Source organism: Heterocephalus glaber, unplaced genomic scaffold (assembly GCF_053883595.1).
Source record: "Heterocephalus glaber isolate CG9 unplaced genomic scaffold, H.glaber_assembly_v1.0 deba00001497, whole genome shotgun sequence".
In the NCBI taxonomy this organism is placed as follows: domain Eukaryota; kingdom Metazoa; phylum Chordata; class Mammalia; order Rodentia; family Bathyergidae; genus Heterocephalus; species Heterocephalus glaber.
Window position 1 is genome coordinate 25,267,512 of NW_028258320.1, and position 24,547 is coordinate 25,292,058.

Below are 24,547 nucleotides of genomic sequence, written 5' to 3' on the forward strand. Positions count from 1 at the left end.
ACTTGGACAGACATTATTTTGGCAAGGGTTGTCTGACTTCCTGTTTCAACAAACCGGAAGACATGTATAGGGTAGAGTTAATAAAAGATATCAACGATAACAATAAAACAGAGATATAAATATTATATATTAAAACATTTTCTTTGACTTAAAAGGGTATTGTATTTTTTTTCTGATGTAAAAAACAGAAAAGTATTTTTGTGGGCCTAGGCAATGTGCCTGTACACTCTAGATAAAGGGTGGGCTGCTTGTTTGCTGCAGGTCTGGAGCTGGAAAAACAAGTTGGAAGGGGCTGGGCTCCAGCAATATTGCCCTTTAACAGAGGGGCTCTGGGTGGGACAAGGTTGGAGAGACCGCCCATTTGGTGGCCAGTTGAAGAGACAGGGCTGGGTGAGAGTGATGACGTTAGTCTCTGTAGAGAGTTCGGGATGGAAACCAAGTCCTCCTTCATCTCTCCTGTCTACTGTTGTGAAACCCTCTGTATGATCTACATTGCTGACCAGGAATGTGGAATTTTAAAAAATAAAAACAAAATAAGGAGCTTGGGTTCTGTGATGTCTAAAGTCCCTCTCTTCCTACTCTAATATTAGACTCATCTCCATAAGTATTTAAAAAACCATTCCACAATGCCAAAAGCTGCTTCTTCTCCCAGAGGAAACTCACTAATGCAGGAACTAAGAAATGACTTTGAGGAACTTGAGTGGCTTGCAAAAAGGCATCCCTGCCCCACACTGGACAGGTCGGAAGGCAGCCCCTCCCAGGGCCAGGCCTCCCTCGCCCTGGCCTCAGGTGGCATTCTCCCAAGGAGGTGCATGTTCAAGTCTTGATTGGCCACATTTCATACCTAGTTAGTGCTTTTGGAAGTTTCTGTTCTACAGACACAAATGAATTTAGGTAACTCCTGATGAAATTGGGAAGTGCTACTTAATTTAAAATCCCGTGTAGCAAGGAGTTATTTACTCTGTAGCTCAACCTTTCTAAATCCATCAAATATGTCTGCTGCCAACGATGCCCCCATATCACCTCCCTCTCACCAAGAAGCATTTTGCAGCTAGCTTGGCTGGGGCTTCATTCCAGACAGGAAGGCCCCCATCCCTGCCTGCTCACCAGAGTTTAGGCTCTGTCTGAGTATTGTATTTCTTTTCCTCATTGATCTATACCAATTCCCTATTTCAACAACATACACACCAAAAAGCAATTCACATTTTTTTCATTGGCATTCTTTAAACAATAATTTTTTGAGCTTCGGCATTGTGCTTCGCTAAAGAAATTTAGTTTCCATGTGCTTACAAAATACTCAGTTTTACCTTCTAACCTAGCAATTAAGAGAACAAATCTTCACTGTGGTGCTGGGATGTCCAATACAATAGCTAATAGTTGCCTGTGGTTATTTATAGTTAAATTAGCTAAAGTGAAATCTAACAATTAAAAATTTAGTTTCTCAATCACACTATCCACACTTCAGGTGGCCAGTAGCCACATGTAGTCATTTTTCGCAGCAAACATGGGTACAGAACATTTCCATAATTGAAGAAAGGTCTATTGGTAGGTGCTACCTGAAGGACTGGACATTTGCAAAGCAAAGACTATATCCCCTTCTCCATTGTGTCCCTGGTGCTTAATGCATGTTCTGCCTGACATGTAGTAGAAACTCCAATAAATGGTTAAGGAACTGAAATACTCATCTCTAAATATGGAAACAAAATGTGATCCCCAGAAATACTGAATTAGACAAGGAAGAAATTACACATGCAAAGGAAGGGCTATATTGGGCAAATTGCTTACATTAACAAAAACTGGAATTCTGTTAGTAAAAAAAAATTATTTCTAGACCTTTCCCTGTGAAAGCAGAGTAAATGAATAAAATTGTTGCTGGAAGTATCCCTCCAGGAACCATTCAAAATTTTAATAGGTGGAGTTGCCAAAGTTAGTATAATAACATAGTAGTGATAATATATGATATAGATAATATAATAGAATATAGATAATTAATTATAATAATATAGATAATATATAATAGCCATAGTAGTGATAATGATGGTGAGGAGGACCAAGACACATGCACTATAGAAACGTTTTTATTTATAGAAAACCTTTGCACGTCTTGTCTCGCTCAAACCTCAAAATAATCTGTCAGGTTGGAATTCTTAAACCCATTTTATTGATGGGAAAAAAAGGCATCAGAGACTCAGTGACTTGCATAGAATGGCTCAGCTGGTAAATCAGAGGAAGAAACATCTGGCTGCAGACTTTCCAACTCCAAGTCTTTCTGTTATGTCACTGCTGCAACATTGTGCTCAGGAACTTCCTAGATAGTAGGCTTTTCCTACTATCTATCTGTGTCATTCAGTGAATTAATAGCCCTTCACAAAAGCAGAACTACACTTCCAGTGTTTTTAAAGGCCAACTAATCGATTGTCCTTAATAATAATTTTTGGCTTTTGCAATATAGAAAGGCTAATCTTTAGTAACCATAGGCTCCAGAAACATTATTAATTTATCACCCAAGAAACCATTTGTTCTGTGGATTATCCATCTCAAACAGTGGTTGTGAAGCACAAGTGTGATATATTGTGCTCTGGGTTGCACAGCTGCTTTGCATTTTGAATTCTTTATTTATAGAACAAGTCAAATTAATAACTCAAAAATGTTGTTTCAGGCAAAGTAATGGACACACAATAAAACTATTCATTTCCTAAAAGGTCACTCCAGGAGATGCATACATTGTTTAAAAGCCTACCAACAATGCTATTATTCCTTCGAAAACTGAAAATGTATAATAAGCAGTTAGAGCACATATCTGCCCCTGAGACCCCAGGCTAATTTAAAGTACAATCACAAGGCAATCAATCATACTCCAAAATTACTTCATTTTCCAAACTGTTTACACTTTTAAAGTTACAAATCCACTTTCTGCTATTTCAACTCACGATTTACAACTACAGATTTAGACCTCTTGGCAAGCAGCCAAGCACTAGTCATGAGGGAACTAATGATATGAACAGATCAGTGTTTTATAAAGGAGAAAAGCGCATGTAAATTTCCAGTGTGTCTGCAAGTAATCAAGGCACTTCTGACTATAAATGAGACCGTCTCAAATTTATTTTAGGAGAAATATCTTAAAGCTGCACTTTTTATCTGGGCCAAAAAAAGCCTTTAAGAGGAACTCTGAGATTACTCAAATTATTGTAAATAAACGGTTATGTGAACAATATGGAAAGAATAGTGAAATTCGCGACTTCTTTCAAATACGACTTATTTCAACATTCCTATCCCACATGTCCTTATCGTAATTTCTGGAATGTTAGAGTTAATGGCAAAGGAGGCAAAGATCTGCCATGCTCTCTCTTTCTCTCTCTGTCTCCTCCCCCCACTCCCTCCCTCCCTCTCTCTCTCCTTCAAAATGCTGTTGTTAACCGTAGCAGCAAATCAAGTTTGTTTTAGTAGCCAAAAATGGTCTGAATAAAAAGGAAGGCCCTGGGGATACTGTTTTAAATTAAATATGATCTTTATTGTTTCATTACAATGGCACAGCCAAATATCACTTTGTGTTATTTGTACAAATAATGTAGGATGCTCATTTTCTTGGGGAAATAATTACTCTAGTCTATCATATCCTGCTCGTCATCAAAGCCGCCCTCTTTGCTGTCACCAAGCATGTGCATTAGACTCAGGAGGCTAAATTTAGCCGAAGTTTCATGTGTTCTTACATGCTAGGGAGTAAAGCCAAGTAAGCAGATTCAGATGTGAGGGTGCCTGGGCGGGAGAAGCTCAAAATAGCCTCAGTTCATACATGGCCAAAGTCGGTTCACAGTGATTGATATTTTAGTTAGAGCATCATTGCATGACTAAACTCAAATTTTATAATTGGATAAGGTCAGATACAATAAACCAGCACTACACTGGTAAAGCATCTTACAACTTAAAACTACCTGTAATCATAAATCAGTCTCATTATTTGAAATGCTGTCATGAAGTAGAAAAGAAAAGAAATTAAAATAAACTAGCTGCCTGAATATTTCATTTAATTTTAAGGACCAATCAAAGCTTTTTACTGGTCTTAAAGCCCAGTCCCAAATGGCTGGCAAACCATATTTTTTAGATAAAATTGCACATATAGAAAATCAATAGCAAATACAATCCCCCTTACCCCCAGATTTTCACACTCACATCTGGAGTGTGTGTGTGTGTGTGTGTATGTGTGTGTTTCTTGATGGTAATTTAATTGTGACTAAAAATAATAATCTTCAGGAAACTAGAACATCAAATGTAGCTTTATTTTATTAAAACTTCACTTTATCCTTACTTTGTCATGCTAACAAAAACCACCAAAAGTAGAATGAATATTTCCAGTTCTAAATGATTTCATAAGGAACATCTGGAATCTCTGATGTCATCATTGTGACATCACTAGGATAAACACTACTGGCTGAGACAGCCTTTCAGATTAACCCTTTCACGGATGTCCCAGACTATTGTGCGGCTGGTTCTTGAAAGTAGAGTATGTCCCCCTGTAAGTCCACAGTGACACACACACCCTACATACACATAATAAGGAGTTACAACATTCTAAAGGGCAGCAGGTATGTCTCTTCCACTGGAAGTCTTGGTTCATATATAGACCCCCTAAGGGTCTGTGGAAAGTTTTTGCAAGTGGAGAAGGGAATAATTAGGAGCCGTCTAGAAGCTGGACTATCCTTCTTCATCTCAGTCTGAGGGCCGGGGATAGAACCCTGTGTCTCTGGGTATCTTTGATCTCCATGCAAAGTAAGTCTGCCTAAGATTATTTATATCTAAGTTCACCTTCTCTTGAAATTTGATGAAACATTTATCCATTTTACACTGCCTTTAGAAATGCCAAGCATCGAGGAATTTTTATTACATACGATATTCTAATTCTGAAAATGTTTACAATTAGACCAACACCTAACAAAGCCTCAGAATTCTGCTTTGACCCCATGCATTCCACTGCTAAGGAAATAATCAGGCATACAACAATATAGCTTTAAGGTTTTCCCTGAAGTTTGTTTAATCAAAAGCTGGGAAAAACCCAAGGTCCATCAATAGCGAAATAGTCAATTAAAATATGGCTCTTCCACATAATGGAAAAAAACCTCACATATAGGCAGAAAAAAAGCCCTGGAATTATAAACAATAAACGACACTAGTTTTTAAAGTATGATGGTATTATGGGCAATTTAAATTTTTTCTTTCTGTGTCTTTGTGTGTGTCTTAACATGATAAGTATGCATTAATTTTATAATAACAAAATAAGCACAATCACAAGAGATTAAGCAAAAATGTGGACAGAGAGAAGGAAAATAATCCTACATAAATTTTCTAAAAATGGATGGCTCAAATATTTGCTCTTATCTTTTTGAAAAAATACACCCAACTTTTAGTGTTTTTCTAACTCTAAGTCACCTTCCACATACCTCACAAAGAGATGACAATACAATACATATATTTAATAATAATGATAAAACAGCTGCCTGAAGCTGTGGAAATAATTTGGTTTAGGTTTACATGCCGCTGAATATCTTTTTTATTTTTGCTATTAGTTTCTTCTTGAAAAATATTTTTTTAAATTAACATTGTACATTAGTGTGGTATATTTGTTATAACTGATAAAATAGTATTGATACAATATTAATAATTTCCATAACTTATATTGGAGTTCACTTTTTATGCTATATAGTTTTATGAACTTTGCCAAGCATGTCATGTATCCACCGTGGCAATATAATATACCTTCACTGCCTACCCATTTTTTAAAACTGAGGTTGAAAATTCCTTTCCAATAGCACATACTGATTTTTCATTATTAGAATAGGCACAGACATAACAACTCTCAGAAGTCCAAGGTACAATGACAGCAGCTACAGAATTTCAGCAAAATTAAACAATCATTATTTTTTGGTGCCAGTTCAAAGGGTGTTTGTGAAAAGAGATAAAACTTTGAGATCAGCTAGTCCTTTTCTCTGAAACATGAGGAGGAGGAGGGCTGATTTAAATTTCCTTCTTCCCTTTAAATCCAAAATTACTCTTCAATTACAAGACAGAATGTCAAGATATAATAAACCAAACTGAAAAGGGGAAAAGAAAACATGCTCTTTTTTCTTTTCTACAAATGTAGTTCAGAGCTTTTGCCCATTAAAGTAAACCAAATATGTTTCTCTCAAAAATTCCAGCCAAAAGGCAGGGTGCCAAACACACTTAACAGATAAATCACTGTTCCAGGGTCTCTATTTTACTCTTTTCCCCTTTTTGTTTTTTTTTCTTCCTTCTTTCCTTTGTTTTACTTACACACACACACACACACACACACACACACAAAACCCTCAAAAGCAAACTAACATCCCTCTCCCTCTACTCAATCTATTCACAGAAAAATGAACCAAAGGAAACAATTACTTTTGTTGAAGAATCCATTGTTTAGGGGAAAAGTCACATAAAAATAAGTTCTACCTTCTTCATTAGAGATTAGCATTTCATATCTTGGGATCAAGCCATTGTCCTGCACAATATGTATAACTTATTGCAGTTAATTTATCACTAAGGTCATTGTAAACTAGGAGGGAGTTTGTAAACAGAAATGAATCACAGGTTTCATTTTTGTATCCTTTTCAAACTGGAAGACCTAACCGTTTCCTGTTCCAAAATACAAAATACTATTGCTTCTATCAACCTCCTCAGTGCTCTCGCCAGCAGTTTCCATTTAATTAAACTGACAGCAAAACAGGTCCTTGCTAATGGGATCCAGACCATTTTTCCTTCAATGTAAATTCTCAGGCATGAAATTACATCTGAAACAGACACAATAATCCTTCTATATCTTTGAGATACATTTAATCTATAATAACAATTCCTTTGTCTATATTACAGTGTATTTTAGATTGGAGTCGACTTTGTTTTAACTGGAATTCTCAAGTGCTATCCAATTTGAATTCACCTTAGCATTCCTCCAAAGCCTTGACTATATCTAGCCATAGATTATTGTTAAAGACTAGATGCCAAAGGCAAAGGTCTACAGCAGGGAGGAACAATTATAAAATGAATGAATTATATTTCTTTGTGCATCCTTGTTCTCAAAGTCAATTTATTTAAGTAAGAGGTTTGTCATCAAATGTTGACTCTAAATAAAAGCTATTGGCATTTATAAATATGTCTGAATTTCACATTATAAGTCAGGGTTTCAAGTATTTCAATATGGTTAATCAAGGCAGAATATATTGATTGAATGCATCTTGGAGATCTGATCATATGGACATAATTAATGGACTGGCTGTTTTTCTCTATTCAGATGTTAGTCACTTTCTGATAGTGGCAAGCCACCACATGCTTAAAAGCTTGACTCTTTCTCATGCTTTAAGCATAATTATGAAAAATAAAACTCTTTATTGGATTTATTAGTTGGAGAGAGGAAATCTTGTCGGGTTTAGTATGGAAATCAAGATCTTTAAAGCAAAGGGGAAAAAAAGAAGCTCCAAAAGAATCATACAGCTATTTATAAACAAAATTAAAGCACCTAGTAAATTGAATGTGGGAAATGTCAGTTTATTCTGATTGTGAGACAATAGGATATGATAATTCTTAACTGAAAATTGATTAGGTCAAATGTCATTTTAAAAGCAAGCCTTAGGGTTGGGGGTATAGCTTAGTGACAGAGCTCTGGGTTCTATCCCCTGTATTGCAAAATAACCAACCCACAAACAAACTCAACAACAACAACAATAACAAATATTAAGTTTCTTTCACACTTATAGCAGGGCTAGAGATCAGCCATGCAGGTATAGGAGGATGTAAATAATTTGGAGATGCTAGGGGTCAAGAAAAACTCAACTCTGTCCCGCCTCAATACCTTGACAAAATGGCACATCCCTTGTTATGATTTGCCTAGCTGTCAAAACAGACCTGGCAGTCAAGCATAGTGATAGATGCCTGTAATTCCAGCACTCTGGAGGGCTGAGGCAGGATGATCACCAGTTCTAGCCCAGCCTGGGTAACTTAGCTACTTATTAAGATTCCATCTCAAAATCAAAAAAATAAAAGAAGCCTGGGGATGTAGCTCAGTATGAAGGCCCCGGGTTCATTCCCCAATATTGCAAACAACCCAACCAAATCAAACAAAAGAAAACAAAAAACAACAAAAAAACTCCCTGACAAAAGCAGCCTTTTTCAAAGGAAAGGAGTATTGCAGTAGATGCTTATTATCTTGACCCCTCAAATATAATGGTGTGCATATTTTAGGTACAATTCTTTCTCCCTATCCAGAGGGCAACTGTCCTGTTTGATCACTGCACAAAACTGAGAACCCTTGGTAGTAAGAGAATGAAAGACAATATTCCTACAAGCAACTTTATGGAACAAAGAAACCACTAGCAAATAAGCATTTTAAGACTTGCTGAAAATCCTATCTTCTAATATAAAAAATAATGCCATTGTTCTCTTGGAAAATACAAAGCAAAGCATTTTATTTTGGGGGGGGCGAGGGAGTGCAGAGCAGTGAAGCAACTGTCTTCAGAAAATCCTGACACATTCTTTGAAAATGAAACATTTCATTTATACAGCAGAAGACAGTAGTGGCAAGATTAGAAATCATTTCGAATCTCCTAGGCAATCAAAATACAGTCTTTTCATGCAGATGGAAGGTCTCTTGTTTTACCGAAAATGCTAAATAAACAATTCTATGGGCAGAAATGTGAAAGCAATTTATTATTGTTCTATTCACTTTGGTTAAAACTTTAGAAACCACATGAAGCCTATAAATAGAAGCTTTTCTTTGTCTTTAGGGTGTTGAAAGCAGTTTCTCAGGTCCAGGGTGAAGAGGCAGGAAATTATTGCTCTCTCTCCACTGAGGAGTAATACACCGAAACAGACAATGCCTAAAAGATGGATTCCTTAAAAACACTGAATATGCGAACAGCAACAAGCCTGTCTATTCATTTTGAAAAATCAAGAGTATTAAATCATAAGTGGACTTGTATTGTGGGATTTTCCTTCTGTTTTACATATGACATATGACAATATATTAGATTAACAAAAAGAACACTGAACTGTGCCAGTTATGGTGTCTAGAAATAGGACACTGTAAAAGGGTTCGCTTTCAGACTTTGGAAAAGAGACGTAAATTCTGCAGAGATTGTTATAGGTTTGGGAACACCTAAGTAACAATTAGCCAAATTTGAATCTGTAAACAGTGAAGTTTAGAAATAGTGTGCTTAATCAGAAAGAAGACATTATGCAAAATGATTTCTTCTAGGTCACTGTTTTCCACACTCAGGTTTACAGTACATTAGTAGGATTATAAAACCAATTAAGTGAATTGCGACTAGCATTTAAAAAAATAGAATAGAAAAAGTAGACTTTGTGGACATGGGAACGAGATCTGGAGATAAGGGAACAGTGAAGCATAGGGAGGGGGAGGGAAAGTAAAAATGATCAAGATCGGACATGGATATGTACCGATTCCCCAGGATAAATGTCATAAATAATTATTATGCATCACAAACATATACGAATAAAAAAACTTAAAAAGATATGGCTCTACCAAAAAAAGGGATATAATAGAAAAGAAAATGTGAGAGTACATCATTTTTAGGGGGGTCAGTACTGTTTGGTGAAACTATTGTTTGCATGTACATATATACTTGTGCACATTTACTGATACACATGCATATATACTGTGTATAGACGTGTGTGTACTGGCTTGCCATGTTAAGTGTATTATTATTGTGAAACATATAGATTGGGTATATACGACATATAGATTGGGTTTACATTAGATTTGGTATATTTATGGATCTACAAATTCTAACCTAAATAATTTTCATGAAATGACGTATCCCCAATACTAGCATGTGTTAAGGAAATTAGCATTTTCAAGAATCTTTCTAAAAACCTAAAGTGTAGTGGAACCTGGACATAATAGTGTTTAAGTGTTTACTGAATAAATGAATGAATAAATGAATGAATAAATATAAGAATGTACAAACAGATGGTCTATATGAATGTACCAAGCATATCCAAACCAAGAGCTTACATGAACTACTCTATAGGCTTAGGTAATCACCTTAATAACATCCACCTATGCTTCCAACATTCAGCTGGAATAAAATGTCAGCATTATTCTTCCTGTTTTAAAAGGTGCACACATTAACAGACACATGAACATTCTCAGGCCAGAAATATATCTGTGGAAACTGTGTCTACATTACAGCAAAACATATGTCTGGAAAGGGAAAAATTGAGTTAAATGTTTGAGCATTTTGTCCTCACAGTATAAAATTATTTAGCTGAAAGATGAGCATTTATCCATCAACTAACTCTGCTTGTCATTCTATAATAAAACGTATGATGCAGGAAAAGGATTTTTTTTTTACCTTAAGGTGTGTGACACTGAACTAACTCCAGAGAGGTCCACTGTGTTGTCTCCACTATTCATTTCTTTGTTGTATGTGTGCAAAAAACTGTATGTGTGGGTGTGTGGGGGGGGGGGGTTGAAGGTAAGCAAGGTAGACACATGATTTACTAATAGCCACAGGATCAATTAAAAAATAACTATGACCTGAGAGCTTTAGATATTATTAATATTGACCAGTAAGATAAGCTTCTTCCTGTAAGATACCTGGAATCAAGTTAGGAAGGTATATCTTAAAAAGAAATTTGAGTGGCAATATGGTAACATCAAATGATAAGAGTTGCTTGTGTTTGGTTGTTGCTTGTTTTAATAAATTTTATTTGAGCAAAGATATAGAATACTCCTCAAACTTGTAGACAACACAGTTGGAAGATATAATCCAAACCTATGTGAGCCAAGAGCAAAAGTCCTTAAAAGGCTGAAAAATGGCCTAAAGTGAATAATACTAAATCTAATAAGAGAAAATGTTGTTTTATACCTGGTTTTGAAAAACAAAAAGGGTCCCTTCTTAGCTAACCATAATTTATGTGTAAGCTAATAAAGAGTACTGCTAGTAAGCAACAATAAAACATGGGCAGAATTTATGGAAATATAGGACCAGGATAAAGAATGTCATAGTTCTTATTACACCATACATTGGTTAGACAACATATATGGTATGCTGGCAAGATTTTAAAGTGAACATAGAAAGGGAAATGTAAGGAACAGTCTAAGTCAATAGCACCAGGGATGTTTAACCTAGAAATCAGAAGATGTTAGAAGAACAAGGAAGATGTCAGCAACTCTTGAAAGCAGCAGAGAACTGCTTTAAAGTATGTAGATGACTTTCAGGTGGGAGATATTTATACCTTTACCTTGTGGGGTGGCTCAAGGGAACTGATAGCAGGGAATAGCCACAGTATTTGGTCTACTAGAAAAAAAGAACTTCCTCCCCTCAAAAAAATTTTTTAAAAAGAACTTCCTAAAATTCAGAGCATGTGAATAAAAACCCACAGTTGCACAAGGTAAGGAAGTTCAATATGACTGGGAGAACAGTGGGAGGGATTACTGTGATGACTATGAAATGGGATTAGATTTATTTAAAATGCTGAGTCAGACTAGAGGAGTCTCAGGCTAGGGAAGCCAGAAACCCATGGAGAAATATGGCTTTTTAGGAGAGAAGTCCAGAGCTGTCCTTTAAAGTAGATTCCAAAATATACTCCCTGCCCCTCTTCACCACTTTTTAATTTTTCAAAATTAATATGCATCCTAAAAATCATCTATATAGTTGGCTGAAATTGTTTCTTTTCCCCTCAAAGCTGTTGTCTCAGTATCAAGAAAAATAGTAAATTGGAATTAAACTGTTAAAAGTGGTATTCTCTGTGTAGTGGGACTATGGAGGATTTTTATTTTTTCTCTTTGTATATCTTTATTTTCTGCATTTGTAATGGGGAAAAACATTTTAAAAGGATGATGTAGAATGAGATTAAATTTTTATCAAGAAGAGTCCCACTGCTAAAAACTGAAAGTGATGTTTAAACTAAGACATTTCAAAGTTTCCTGGAGCATACACACAACTTTAGTAGAGAAGAAGCATTTACTTTCGTGGACTGTGAAAAACAACTCACGGCCTGCCTCTCAAGATTATAAACTCAAATCTAATTTTAACACCAATGACTAAAACGTTGCCTTTATGTTTCTACTTCTCAAATATACCTGTAGGTTAACATTTCAGTGGCCAATGATATACTAACATTCTTTAATTTACTAAAGTAGTTCATCTAAGTTGTAAAATGAGAACCTGCTGGGACTCCACAAAAACCACTTTTTGTTCTATTTATTTTTATTTTTATTTTTATTTTTTATTTTTTTGGTACCGGGGATCGAACTCGGGTCCTTGTGCTTGCACAGCAGGCAGTGAAACCACTGAGCTAAATCCCCAGCCCCACTTTTTGTTTTAAATAGAAAAAGAAATTATTGTTTGTGAATTGGGCTTCACACACAAAAGCCATTCACTTCAGAGGGGGATGTATCTTGACTATTCCATAGGAGTAGTGTACTGAATATTAACACATCTGCTTGTCAGAGTAATCATACTACCTTGAACAGTTACTTCTTTTCAGGATGGTTGGGGTTGCTGGAGGTTAAAGGTGTGTTATTATATTCCACTCTGTGGGTTGATAAATTGGATTTTTGAAAACAAGTGTCTGTTCCTCTTCTTTAATAAATGTTAAAACCAATATACATTTTAAAATTCTCTCTGTCTTTCTAACATACTAAGGAACATGGAGGATGTTTCCTATTATCTTTAAAGAAGGATGTTCAAAGGAGGTATAGGTTTAAAATATATAATTCTGAATATACAATGTACTTTCAGTAAAGGCTGGGCAAGGGTCATAAAACTATAAAAAACATATCCTGCCCCTTTGGACTATAACAGCTAATCATTAGCCATCCATTCATAATGTTTACCTTTTAGTGTGTTATTTTCACATTTTTCTTCATGGGGACTAACCATTAGTACCCCCCTAAGACTAACAAAACTACATTCACTGCCTGCTGGCAAATGATTTCCGGCCCCAAAGCATTTGTTGGTAGAAAAAGGTAAGGTATATCTAGGTTTATATTTCTATTATTGTTGGATATTAGCAGCATCATAATTTTTTTCAGCCCAAGAAATTCATTGTAATTGACTCACATATGATGGTATAGAAGGCATTCCAAATTCACACTCATGATTGACATGTTTGTAGATCAAATTTAGGAAAATTTTTAAACAGAGTAGATGTCTCTGAAATCTTTTACTAAATGAATGTATTTTAAATTTATTCTCTACTCAATCCTGTTCTTCCAGTTCCCAAAACGACAACCCGGAAGCACCATCAACTCCCAAGTTAATATTCTTCTGCATTTTAAAAAGGGAGCTTGTTTGTGTTTAAACATGTCTATGTAAACAAGGTGTTTAACTGGGGGAGATTTTCATCTCATAGTATTCCAGAGCTGGTGTGAAGCTATTTAAAGAATGGAGTATTCAATTCCTTAGGCCAGATGCTAGTATAAATATGAAACTATGTTCACACTGCAGATGAAACTATTTTTAGTTGGTGCATTTTGAAGAGCAGTTAAGCATTGTAGGGTGGGATTGCAGTAAACTACAAATGGAATCTAGATGGAATTAAACCTCACTTAACTCACTGACATCAGGTCTGCAGGGGAGGCTGCCCTTCAGCCTGTTCACGTCAGGCTAGATCTGGCCCACACCAGAGTCCAGGCAGAGAAGGGTTAACTCCTGACACACATCGGGTCCCTGGTTGCTGTTCCAGCCTGGAGGTTTGTGTCCATTTTGACTCGTGCTGCCTGTGACCTCCAGTTGTTAATGTGGCCCATTCCACACCTCCACCATCTGATTATCCAGTAAGTTGGACTCTGTTGTTTGACCCTAGGCTTCAGAATCAGGAAAGGTACAAATCTAAGAGATTTGAGGACCACTATAATGTGCCTAAATAAAATTACTCTGGGGCAGATGCTGGCCATGTTTTTCATACCAGGCACATGAGTCCTTGTGTGTAAGCTCCTTTAAGTGACTCTTGCTAATTCCACCAAGGCTGTAAGAATTTGGGCCACATGGCTGGTGTCCTTCCCAGTGCCTTGTGTGGAGTACAATGTAGCAAATTCACAGAGCAGGAGCTCAAGAAATATGTGTAGTCAAGGGGACTGAAGTCTCCTGAAACCTAGATACAGGCATAGAATTCAAGAGTGAACTTGTCATGCGGCAAGTCGTTCTCAACATTCCAGCACCTGGCATACACTATTTTGTGTGGAACTTTCTATAAGACTAATAGGCTTTACAAAGACTTGCACCTCACTCAGTAGGGTGCCCTGCCAAGCTCTTCCTGCAGGGCGATGACACTGCCTGGCCAGCTTTCCTGTAGGGTCTTCATCTGAGACATTTTTGTGATGTCTCAAGGCTATGTTCTGAGTGCAATCTGGCACTTGTTGCCTCCCTGACATGTGGTTCTTCTTGAGGCTGTGAGTCACACCAGCAGGCCAGTGTGGGTTGGTGCCCCTTTCAATGTCTCCTCCATCAGCAGACCAGAAGGTAACAAGCAGGGAAACCGAGCACTAGAATGGAATATTCAATGGATCACTTTTTAGACTGACATGGGTGCGAAACTAGAGGAACTGGGACAAACAGCTGAGAAATTCAGGGTCCTTTGGCACTTTTTTTTTTCACTTACACAAAACTCATTTAAAGGAAAAAAATCAGAAATTAGGGGAGGAAGAAGGAGATAGGAGAGAAGGTTGTGCTTTTCTTTGATGTATTTTCTTTGGCTGAAAAGGTCATACATTATACAAATGGAGGGCCTGATCTCACTCAGGAGGCTCCCACTAGTCCACATGCAAAAGAGCTGCTTGTTTTGCAATAAAACACCAGTCTCACACTCACCCCAGTAAAAAACTCAACTGTGGTACTACAAATATGCTCCGAATATTTCTTGAGGTTCTGTTAACATTAGAAACCACTCTAGCTTCTCTCGTGATTTGTTGTGATATCACCAAATCCCTCCCATGTATTTATAGTTTTCTAAGTCATAATTACCAATCATTTACTCTAAGACCATAAATGCTTTACGGCGTCTTCAATGGACAGCTAATACTATTCGTCAATGGATTAAAGTACTGCTCATAGATGAGAAAAATACTTCCAGCACAAACTTCAGGAGTTTATTTGCCCAGTATTTTATATTACTATTCTTTTATTGCTTCATTTGTCTTTATAGTATTTGTATTCAGAACTGTGGTATCTCAAGCCAACAGCTGAACACTCGGCTAAATTCTCTTTTTCTTTCACAGTGTAACACAGTGGAGCACAGTCAAATGGAAGATGGTCTTCCCCACAGTTGGAGTCTGTCTAGCCAATGCATCCAGCCTCATTTCTCAAGCCACATGTAATATTCTGATTATCAATCTGCTTGGTGAGACATTAACAAGTACTTGAAAGCATGGCACACATATTTAAACGACTAGGAGAATAGTGTAGGTGATGTGGCTCTTTTCAGCAGGGCTTCAGCTTTTACCAATTAAGCAACACAACACAGATGTGAGCCTTCACCTTAGCTTTTTGCATGCTGCTAAAGGACACTCCCTTTTAAATCAGAGCTGATTTTGCTTAGCTGAAGTTCAATGCTTAGGCAAGTGACTTGTTCCAATCTAGCCAATATGAAGGATTCAAGCTTGGCAAATCACTTTTGATGAGACAAATTTCTGTGTAAACTAATTTTACCCAGGACTCAGTTTTGCAAGGTTACAGTTTTGGGTGGTAATAGCAATGACACTTTTCCCTACTATATACAGCTCTGTATATTTACAAACTGCCCAAACTGAGATTCTTAGGTCCCCAGTCCAAGTCAGGAGCTGAGTATTAAGCCATCTGTAAGAGTCCAAGCATCTTGAAGGTAAGGTTCATGTCTTTCCACTGGTCTTGCAATGTTTAACCACTGGTGCTCAGTGAACGCTGGCTGATCCACAAAGAGGCAGGTGTATGGTACACTATTTGAGACTTCACATCTGTGTGGCAGTTAGGCTTCTGAGGCTATAGATTCAGTCAGTGCAACTGGTCCAGCCCTTCATAGCCTGTTACAGACAGAAGGCTTGCATGGGGTAAGAGTGTCCCATTGCTATCAGTGACCTAGACAAGGCTCTTGCCCCAGAAAAAAAGCCCCAAAGGAAATGAATTTAAGTGTGGTGTACACTAGTGGTCTGCAAGTCAATTTTGGGTGGTGCATGGATAAACATTTTGTATTTTAAGAATTACATATTTTTTCACCCTTATTTATAGCAAATCCTACTGGCTTTCCATTTACAGTAGTGATAAAAAATTCCTATTTAAAATAAAGTTATTGAAGTAAAATAGAAATTTTCTAAAGGACAAATTAAGTAAATAATAAAACTCTCAACTATTGGTATGGTAAAAATTGTGAGGTTGGTTTACCAATGACTGAAGTCTAGGATATCCTAATTTAAAGCTGCAGACTTTAGTAATGCTATCATTTACCAAATGCTTTATTGCACCTAACACTTTTCTGTGCACCTGGAATTCAATATGTTGTTAAATACTACAAAATCCCAATGAGGTAGGAATTATACACCCATTTTGTAGGTGATGAGAAACCAAAACTCAGCAACTTGCCAAAGGTCATAAAGCTAGACATTTGGGATCTAGGGTCCAAGTCCAAGCCGGCCAAACTTCCAAGCTCTTACCATGATATTATGTTGCTTCTAAGCATCAGATTTAAATCTAGTCATCCATCCATTCGTCCAACACATGCACTGAGTACCTACTACATGCCACGAAACATCTTGGGTTAAAAGATTGGGGAACCCTCATTTCTTTCTCTTTAGGTAGTTTTATCTAGTAGATAGCAGACAGGATTCTGATTAGAGAAAAAAGGTTTTCTTTTGGGTTTGGGGTTTTTTTTTGTTTGTTTGTTTGTTTTTTGCTTTTTTGAGACAGGTTCTCACTATATAGTTCAGGCTGGCCTTGAACTCACGATGTAATTCAAATGGGCCTCAAACTCAAAGTGATTCTCCTGCCTCAGCCTCCCAAGTACTGGGATTATAGATGTGTGCCACCATGCCTGGTTTAGAAAAAAGTTTTTTATCTTGGGCTTCAAATCAAGTTCCCAGAAATAGGCCACCTTTAGACCAAAAACAGTAGGTAGCATGCTTTACAGACAAAATTCATTCTTTTATAAATATTTAGAATATTAAATGTGAGATTGATTCACATAATAAACACATTGCTGTTAGAAGAGACAAAAGACTTTCAAAAGAATCCTGAAGCAGGGCTCATTTAATGAAACCTGATGTATAAAAATTGACCCACAGAAAATAACTTCCATTGCAAAAGGAGCTCTACTTTATCAAAAGGTGTCTTTGTGGGCCACTGTTTGTGAGAGCCCTTTGAGCACTATATAGAGGAAGTCATTGATGAAGATACGATGTGTACGGAACAGAGCCAGATCCTCCAGACAGTAGAAAGCAAGTATTATCTAGCGTCCACCTGGCTTCATACTTTATAATATGAAAGTATAAATAAAAATATATGAGATGAGTGAGGCATGCCTTCCTTCCCCATGCCTGAAACTGTCGGAAAGTGGAGACCCACCAACCTTGTGCGTGCAAACACATCACCCTTGCTTTTCTTCTTCATAGCTCCATGGTTTTGTACTGTCAAAGGGAACCAACCAGCTGTCTTTAACCAAGAGCAAAGGCACTGATTTCAGGAAGGGACTCATGAATGTTTTCAAATGTCACTCAGATTCTATGGATGTAGATGTTTTCCTCAGGGAGAGTTCATAGGGCTCTTTAGCTTCCACAGCATCTGTGCCACCCTCAGAAGGTGAAGCACCGCTAGGACAGACAAATCCAGCTGTCTGTTCTCCTTATCATATGCGCACAGACTACTGGGAAAATACAGAAAATAAAACGTCTCTGAAATGTCTGAGTAGCTTTTTAGGGAGAGGAGTACTGATAATTAGGCATTTACAAAGTGTTTCATAACCTTTTAATTATATGATCCTCTCAGAATCAGATGAATGTCATGAATGATCTGAGAAAATGTGTATTTACATATCTTAGATTACATACAGAATTCTGTCATGCAGATTTGGGAAGGGGTGCTATCCCCATGGGAATGTATCCAGCAGTTTCTAATCAAGAATCCAAGACTCACATTACTTCCCAGAAGAATGTCTAGACACTAGACTTGTAGTCTAAGTTATAGTTTTTTTGGAGGTAGAGTTAAAGATGACAATTATCAATACGCCACCTTCCAAACTCTGAATCACTGTCTGTAGTATAGATTTTATTCCCTCCTTACCCTCTCTCCTAGACCAGAGATAAGACAGAAATTTTATTCAGCCAGAAAGTTCTGCCCAAGATGAATTCCATGATTTTATGAGATCTACCAATAACACTACCTTGGGGAGAAATTGTTTTATATGCATTTATTTGATTAACCACAGTAGTCCCATTTGCAATGTAACTAGGCAGAAAGTTGACATTTTCATGGAAAAGCTCTATCATTTGTGATAGAAAATTGCTAACTTTTTTCTTATCTTGTAGGTTATACCCTAAGAATGTGATACTGCATGAAAATATTACTGTGATGAATGGACATCCAATGAGAAGCTAAAGGACTTAACATTTTGAGATTCAACTGATAGCCTTTTATTGCTAGAGCTTGCATTGATAGACATGAGGAGGCTTCACAGTTTTGAAACAAATGAAATTCACGAAGTCCAAATAAATCAAGAAAGAGCCTTGAGCTTCATTATTGTCCCTTCAACATCTCAGAAAGTTTTCTTGGTGAAGTGCTAGAGCTTTGACTGAATATTAGGAATTTCAACACGGAATACACAGTACATGTTTTCTTCTGCTAGCCTGACAGCCTTGATCTGAACTACCAAGTATTTATCAGGGGCAGTGAAGGGTCAGTACATAGCATCAAGCACAGCATTGCTATCTGGAAAGCCAATTTTGATCCAAGTCCAAGTTCCTAGTGGGATAAATAGGCCTTTCAACAAGACCTAAGTCAGAGATGACTATGAGATCCTCCATTTCTAATAATATTCTGGCAGATTAGAAAGAATACACAGATGAGAATTTCCTCGCTTTTACCAAAAAGCCAGATATATAAAACTATTCCAAAGAAACAGGTCACAGTTGCTGCTCATCAAGCATTTTTGCAAGTTGGCTCACAGATAAAACAAGTTCTCCAGAGCCGTTTTCCCTAATCCCAGGACACTTTACTTACCTCTGCATGCACGCAGAAAGCCGAACTCTGCTTTACTACATTGTAACCTCCTGAGGACAAGGACTGGATTTGTCCCACAGCAAACATAATGCTTTAACTTTATTAAGCAGTCAGTATGTAAAATAGTGACTCTACTTCAAAATAAAAGATTGGGCTAAACATTGAATTTGTCCAAATCTCTCTAGATCAGCAGTGTCCAATATAAATATAAAATGAACAACACGTATAATTTAAATTTTCTCATAGCCACATTAAAAAATTTAAAGGAAAAGGTCAAAGTAATTATATTTTATTTAATCTATCAAAAATACTATTCAACATGTGATCAATGTAAAAATTATTAGTGAGAAACACATTCTTCATTATGCTACATTTTTGAAATCTGGGGTACAATACATCCACTTTGCATGCTAAATATTCAATAGTTAAAGTGATATATATGCCTACTGAGACAATGGTTATGTTTAAAAAAAATTAACACTGCTTCCGTTTTTAATTTTAAATTGAAATGAATTAAAATTAAATAAAATTTAAAATTCAGACTCTCGGTCACAGTAACTACATTTCAAGTGCTCACCAGCTATTTGTGGAAAGTGGCTACTATACAGGACAGCAGAGTGCTAGACTACTGTTAACCAGTGACAAGATGAAGCTGTAAAATAATGCACACAGTAAGATCCTGCTTTCTTAGCCAAACAATGTACAAATGCACACATACAAACACACATAAACTGGAGGAATAACCATCAATTGCTAGCAGTGCGTTACTTCTGGGAGGAGGAGTGGAACTGAAGGGCAGGAAAAGGGAGATTTTTACTCCTGTATGGCTTAAATTTTTACATGGACTGCATAAAAGAGTAAAATTAAGGGAAAAAACCAGGTTGAAGTATAACCTTTTCTTTAAATAGACAAATGTAGTTATACTTTGGGAGGTCAGAGACAACTTAGATTTTTATATAAGCACCACCAAGGATGTGACAGAATTAGAAATCACATGATATAAGGAATGTGGGATTGGGGCTTATTGGTATTTGCCTTAAAGAAGGGAAAATTGGGGACAAAGACAGAATACTATAAAGGCCTCATAACTATTTTCAAATATTTAAAATGTGATCAAGAACAAGAAAAAATTAATTTGTTCTATGTTGTTATAAGAAAAGAACTAGGAAAAATAGCATATAGAGAGTACAATGATTTATACTGTAAATCACATGTTCAAATTTAGTTTATCAAAATAAAAATTCCTAACAAAATAATGGATCAGAGATGGAGTAGGACTGTCACATTAAGTAATGAATTGCCAATCACTGAAAATATTTTTTAAAAGTCAACTAATTGAAATTTCTGCAGAGGACATTTAAGGCAAATTAGATGCAGGAAAAATGTCATAATTAAAATCTTGTAATGAGATCATCTGTAGTTCATATCAAACCTGAGACTGATGATTGTATGATATTCACATTATCCTAAATGCACATGTGAGTTATTACTAATGTTAGCATCTAATTCCCTTCTCATTTCAAGAATGTGGTAGGATTATATATCTCCATCTCCTTGAAGTAAGACATGGCCATGAAATTAATCACCTAATTGATAACTGAAATGTGTGTGGAAGTGACGAATGTTACTGCGAGTTATTAATGAGTGTAAACATTTAATTGCTAGTACTCAACCCTTCACTTCTCATCCCTTTACTGTGTGACCCTAGGAGCATGTATTGGCATGGAAAGTCTAATGCAGAGCCACCACAGTGGGAAACTCTCTTCAGGAGACTTCTGTGAACTACAGTGAACCATGGCTACCAAAACATAAGCCTTTGTTGTGTTAAGTCATTAAGATTCTGGAGATGTTTGTTATGCAGGAATACCTAGGTTATTCTAATGCACACACATTGTTGCTCATAACCTCCAAGAGAAAACAACACACAAAACACACACTAGTGTAGTTTGGTTTCTTCTGGAACAATTAAACACCTTAAGGACCAGAGTTTCCCAGTTAGGACCATCCCACAAACACACAAGCATAGTCACACACTCACCCATACAGAGCCAATAAACCACAAGACCAGCCAGACCCCATCCAGAGAAGGGTAGAAGAGGCCAGCAGTATACACGTTTTACATGTGATCATTCCAAATACATTTGGAATTCCTGGAATTCTGAAATTTCTAACCAACTAGGATCAGCTGTTAATTATCATCTAAAAGTCATCAGAGGAAGTAACAGAGCAGAAGATTTTCAGGACAACAAATACTTAGGTAAATTTTAGCATAGAACATTTAAACTCACATTAAAAGCACTTCAAAATGACCTTCAAGGTTTTCTGGATCCTTAGAGAATTGAGATCAGTCTTGTTTAAACTTTAATCAATTTCAATGCTTTATAGATAACTTAAATGTTTGTGAATTAAATCGATGAGGTCACATATTGGTGTTCTCTTTATCTTGGTATCCTTTTTATGTTGTGACTGTCCAGCTTGTTTCTCATGGGAAGAAAACAGAATTTTAAAAGATTTGCTTTCCAAAAGAAAGACTAAGGAAAGCTAGTATTGTGAATAAGTGCACCTACTGTGTGCTTTGTGACTTCCTACACCTGATCTGATCTAATCTTTCAGTCTTATGGCACAAGCATTATTAACCCTGTGCTAAAGATAAGCAATCAAAGCAGAATTAAACCTTTAAGATCATCAGCTTAGAGAACAGAGATTTCAATCCAGGTCTGTCTTATTTTAAAGTCCATGGTCTTTCTACAATATAATGACTACCTACTAAGACTTAGTACAATTTCACAAAGATGCTACCTTAAAATGCTGGCTTTCATGTGTGCTTATTTTTTTAAATCTTTGATTGAAAACATTAATACAAAACAATGGGAGCTAAATGAGTATTCTCAGTTTGAAAAAAAAGAAAGAAGAGAGAGAGGGAGAGAAGAAACCTACACAGGGAGTGCACATGTGAAAAGCCTATATTTATACACACAGCCATCACGTGATGGTAATTAGTCAGGTAACTATAGGTTTTTCTCTGCTAGAAAAGTATATGTTTCATCGTGCTTTGAACTCTGCCTTATTATCAGCACTGCTATGAAAACAATGTTTTATTTCTTATTGAGAGAATAGGCCAGGCATGAAGCTTTGTTTTTGCAGGGCCTAATAGAATACTTTCTTTGTGAACCAAAAGAGTAGAATAGGTAGTTGGAAGGTGGAGAATATCTTCTACCATGATTAGCAAGTAACCATTTTAAGGGAGGAGAGGATTACAACAGTGCAATTGCCTAGACAAAGAAGCATTAGATGTCGAGCTAAAACCATCTCTTTAATAACCTGTCACCTAAAAAAAGACAGATTACAAACAAGCTGATAATAAAATGATAAGGCAGAGCAAGTCCAGTGTGGATTTGCTTATTTCCCTGCACATTTTTGTCTCTGCTATAATCCTGAAACATGAAAAAAGATTCCTTTGAGGAAGAGAGAAGAGTGCCAGTTTTAATATGTAAAATATATACACACACACACACACACACTCACACACAAACACACACACCCGCATGCACACCTAGAACACTACCCAAACCCTCAGTCTGACAGATTAGTTTCCAATATGCTCAAAATCTCTCTCAAAGTTTTTCAGAATGAGTGCAAGTCAGCTGCTTGACTGTGAATTAGCCCAAGAATAGTTACAACTGAACGAATACCCAAAGCATGCTGCTTCTCCTACCAGGTACCAATGAGACAACCCCTCCACTAGAGGGTGTCCTAGGAAGTGCTGTGAAAGAAGCCAAATCAACCTTTGAATGCCCTCAGGTGTCTCAGGTAGAGTAAGAATAGAGAATGAGAGAATTCAGAGGAGGGTAATCAAAAAAAGCCACGTGTTTACTTAACCTACTAGGTATAGCTTTGAAGTTAGGGACCCAGTTCTATAGAGCTAAGGTTGTTACTGGGAAGATAAGACAAAACACATGAAAAACAGATCCGCATTATATTGGTAGTTATAGAGTAAGGTGCTCCGTAAGGTGGTAGAAACACTAAACATGATAAGATAAGTGCTCAATAAATCAGGGTATATCTTATGAGCTGGATGGCTAAGAAGAGTCTCAGCAGTTTAAACTGAGTATCAAAGGAAAGGGAGTATTCCCACAGTTCAGAGTCCTGGAAGGTGTATTTCAAGAGCAGAAGGTATGAGCGCCTCAAAGCTTATTGGAGTCTTTGGAAGTCAAAGAAGTGGTATGTGTAGTAGAAAGAAAGCAGGAAGAAAGGCAAAAATAGGAGGTTTACAAAAGACATGGGAGATAAGGGAGAAGAATACTCTGTATTAACATTCTGCACACAATTCGAGTAAGCAATCCCTCCCCCCAAGGAATATATAAAGAAATAATAATGGATATGTGCATAGCTATAATAATTTTAAGGTTTGTAGGAATTAGAAGAAACTGAAAGATTTAACAATAATTAAAGTATGAAACACCTTAATAATGAAATATTCTCAGCCAAAAAACGTGTTTTACAACATGGAGGCATGGTCACAGTGACTATACAAAATTAGGTATGGGGTAGGGGTCCCTAAATAGTAGATTTATGGGCTGGGGATGTAGCTTAGTGATACCATGCCTTCCTGGCAAGCACAAGGCCCTGAGTTCGACCCCAGGTACCAAAAAAAGTAGGTTTTACTTTTATGGAGAAAAAGTTTATGCCCATGAATTCTTGCCTATATATATACACATTCATGTACATTAGCACATGTATACATGCCAACAGCATTTACTTCTGAGTGGGAGGAAAATTATCAACTTAAAGTTTTTTGCTTTTTGTTTATCTGTATTGCCTACATTTCCCCAAATGAACATGGACATTATTGCTAGGAATAAAAGTAACAACAATGAAAGTTATGAATAAAAGAAAAGAAGAGAAAATTGGAGGCCGGGACTGATTACACAGTTCACTGCATGCTTGCTTGCAACATTTGTATTTTATTTAGTAGGCATGAAGTTTTTGAAAAAGAGGCATGCTATAAGCTGAAAACCAATATTAAGAGTAGATCGGAAGTGTTAAAAAATAGTAGAAATGATTAAATTTTTAAAAATGTTAGTGAGGAGGTCCAAAGGCAGAGAGTTCTAAGCAAAGCACACCTTTGGGATTTTAGAGAAGAAAGAAGCAAGGCTACTTCGTCCCAGTAAACTAAATGAAAATACATTTGCGGAAAACCCGAAATCAGCAGCACTATTTGCTCTGCCCCCACTGTGCATGAAGCACTTTGTAAAATCTTTGAAAACCTACTATTATTCCAGTCTGTCCTAAATAAATATGTTTATTAAAATATGGGCCAAAAGTCCAAA

At 36.7% G+C, this 24,547-nt stretch overlaps 1 protein-coding gene and 1 long non-coding RNA gene across 4 annotated transcripts in view; one reads left to right on the forward strand and one right to left on the reverse strand.

The window, feature by feature from the left end:
* The window catches only part of Arid5b (AT-rich interaction domain 5B), a 178,359-nt gene that overhangs the window by 115,711 nt on the left and 38,101 nt on the right, over positions 1-24,547 (reverse strand). The window lies entirely within an intron of this gene.
* Positions 12,907-19,482, forward strand: LOC106010553 (uncharacterized). Of its 2 annotated transcripts, none has more exons than XR_001184308.3 (3): positions 12,907-13,003; positions 15,254-15,375; positions 18,527-19,482. It is a non-coding gene; the product is annotated as an uncharacterized LOC106010553 (long non-coding RNA). The 2 variants fall into 2 exon arrangements; XR_015440331.1 differs by having other exon boundaries at positions 12,918-13,813.